This window comes from Malaclemys terrapin, chromosome 15, assembly GCF_027887155.1.
Source record: "Malaclemys terrapin pileata isolate rMalTer1 chromosome 15, rMalTer1.hap1, whole genome shotgun sequence".
NCBI classification, from domain to species: domain Eukaryota; kingdom Metazoa; phylum Chordata; order Testudines; family Emydidae; genus Malaclemys; species Malaclemys terrapin.
The window spans coordinates 15,131,805-15,134,304 of record NC_071519.1 but is presented as its reverse complement, the minus strand read 5'-3'; the positions used below and the strand labels follow the sequence as shown (position 1 = coordinate 15,134,304).

The 2,500-nt window shown below is 75.5% G+C and overlaps 1 non-coding gene across 1 annotated transcript; it reads right to left on the bottom strand.

The window, feature by feature from the left end:
* Nucleotides 1-1,708: 1,708 nt before the first annotated feature.
* LOC128823794 (5S ribosomal RNA) lies at nucleotides 1,709-1,827 on the bottom strand. The gene has a single exon (XR_008442030.1). It is a non-coding gene; the product is annotated as a 5S ribosomal RNA (ribosomal RNA).
* Between the last annotated feature and the right edge of the window lie 673 nt (nucleotides 1,828-2,500).

The following is a 2,500-nucleotide window of genomic DNA, read 5'->3' as shown; positions in this document are numbered from 1 at the left end:
CTCCGAGGGCTGCGCGGCAGCGGTCCTGAGGACCACAGAGGGGGGGCTTAATAGTCGAGAGGGAGCAGGTCCGGGGAAGGCTTAGCAGTCTTCCCCCGGGCGGTCCGTTGGGGGAGGCTTAGCAGTCGTCCCCAGGGCGGTCCGGGGGTGGGGGGAGGCCTCACAGTCGTCCCTCGGAGAGCCGGGTCGGCGGCGGTGGCGGGCGTCAGGCTTTACGTCCAGCCTCCGGAAGGTGCGCGTCCTCGGAGGCGATGCAGGCGCCGCAAAGGGGCAGCCTCCGAGGCAGGGAGCGGAGCACCGAGGCTGGGGAGAGGGGAGCAGGAGCCGGGGGCTGGGGGGGGTGGGGTGGGGGGGGGGCGTTCAGGACAAGCGGTCAAGCCCCGGGGAGCAGCTGTCAAATGTTCCAAGTCCCCACTCGGCCACCAGGTCCACCCCAGTCTAGCAATGGGGTTGACCTGGCTGATGGCCGGTTAGTGTCAAGGTAAACTCACCGTCGTCCACAGGAGGGCAGCTCTCAGGCCGTCCGGCTGCGGCTGACTCTGGGGCGGTGCCCGGTCCCGGCAGCGAGGGGCGGGGGGGGGGCGCGGAGCGACACGGAGCTAACCGGCCCCCGGGGCCGGGGGCGCCTCCCGCGACTTTGGGGGCCGCGGGTCGTCAGTGGCGTGCAGGCCGGGCCTCTCCCGGGGGATTCGGGGGGGGGGGGGGGCGGTCCTGCGGGCCGGGCGCAGGGGGCTCGAGCGAGCCCGGGCCGGTCCGCCCCGGGGCCGGGGTCTCCGCCTGCGGCTCGGGGGGGCGCGGGTCGTCGGGGGAGGAAGCCCGGGGGAGCTGCACGCCGGCCTGCCAGGCCAGGCCAGGCCTGGCCTGGGTGGCCGCGGGGGGATTCGGGGCGGTCCCGCGAGCCGGCGGCCGGGCGCAGGGGGTCCGAGCGCGTCCGAGCGAGTCCGTCCCGGCCCCGGGGTCTCCCCCTGCGGCTCTGGGGGGCCGTGGGTCCCCGCTGGCGGAAGCCGCTGGGCGCTGGACACCCGCCGTCCGTCCCGCCTGGCCAGGCCTGGCCTGGGTGGCCGCGGGGCGGGGGATTCGGGGCGGTCCCGCGAGCCGGCGGCCGGGCGCAGGGGGTCCGAGCGCGTCCGAGCGAGTCCGTCCCGGCCCCGGGGTGTCCCCCTGCGGCTCTGGGGGCCGTGGGTCCCCGCTGGAGGAAGCCGCTGGGCGCTGGAACACCCGCCGTCCGTCCCGCCTGGCCAGGCCTGGCCTGGGTGGCCGCGGGGGGATTCGGGGCGGTCCCGCGAGCCGGCGCCCGGGCGCAGGGGGTCCGAGCGAGTCCGTCCCGGGCCCGGGGCCTCCCCCTGCGGCTTTGGGGGCCGTGGGTCCCCGCTGGCGGAAGCCGCTGGGCGCTGGACACCCGCCGTCCGTCCCGCCTGGCCAGGCCTGGCCTGGGTGGCCGCGGGGCGGGGGGATTCGGGGCGGTCCTGCGGGCCGGCGGCCGGGAGGGTCCGGGCCAGTCCGCCCCATGCCCGGGGTCTCCCCCAGCGGCTTCGGTGGGTCCTCCGCGGAGGAAGCCGGGTGGGGAGCCGGACCCCAGGCGCCCAGACCCGTGACCTGCGGCCGCGACCTCCGACTCGGCAGGAGCGACGAGGGGCTTTCCGGCCCGTCCCCCCCCTCTCCTTCCTCCCCAGAAAAGGAGAGAGAGCTGGCTCGGACCGGGAAAAGCTGCCTACGGCACCTGGGATTCCCAGGCGGTCACCCATCCAAGTACTAGCCAGGCCCGGGACGGTTTACCTTCCGAGATCGGACGGGATCGGGGGCGTTCGGTCCGGTATGGCCGTAGGCACCCGGCCCCCGCGCCTCCTCGCCCGCTTTCCCCTGCCGACGCCCGGGCCTGCCGCACGGTGAGCCCCGGTCGGACTGCCCCCCTGCGGCAGGGCCCCCGTCTCTCGCGGGCCCGGTCCTTTTTTCCTTCTCGAGCTCCGGGGCCCGGGCTGGCCGCCAGAGCCCCTCCGCCCGCCCGCCCTCCCCGGCGTCGGGGAAAATATTGTCCCGGACATCCAGTGCGCCCTGATCCTGTCAGCCGGGGGGGGGGGGTGGGTGGGTGGAGGGGGGGCAGTCCCTCGCTGCGGCCGGGGAGGGTGAGCCCAGGGCGGCTTGCCTGCCGTCCGAGTCCCCTCTCGGCCACCAGGTCAACCCCGAGCCGAAAGGGCTGAAAAATTTTCAGAGTCCCCTCCCGGGCACCAGGTCAACCCGTGGAATCGAACGGGTTCGCCTGCTGGCCGGTTCGCTTCCCGGCCACCAGGTCAACCCGTAGGTTTGAACGGGCACGCCCGGTGGCCGCTTTCCCGTCCGGTCACCAGGTCAACCCGGATCTCCCTCCTTCCCTGGGCGCCCCCTCCTCGGAGGCGTCAGGTTCCATTTTCTTTTTCCCCCCAGACTTCCAGGGGCCCGATCCAGTCGGCCGGGAGGCAGTCCCTCGCTGCGGCCGGGGTGGGTGAGGCCAGGGCGGCTTGCC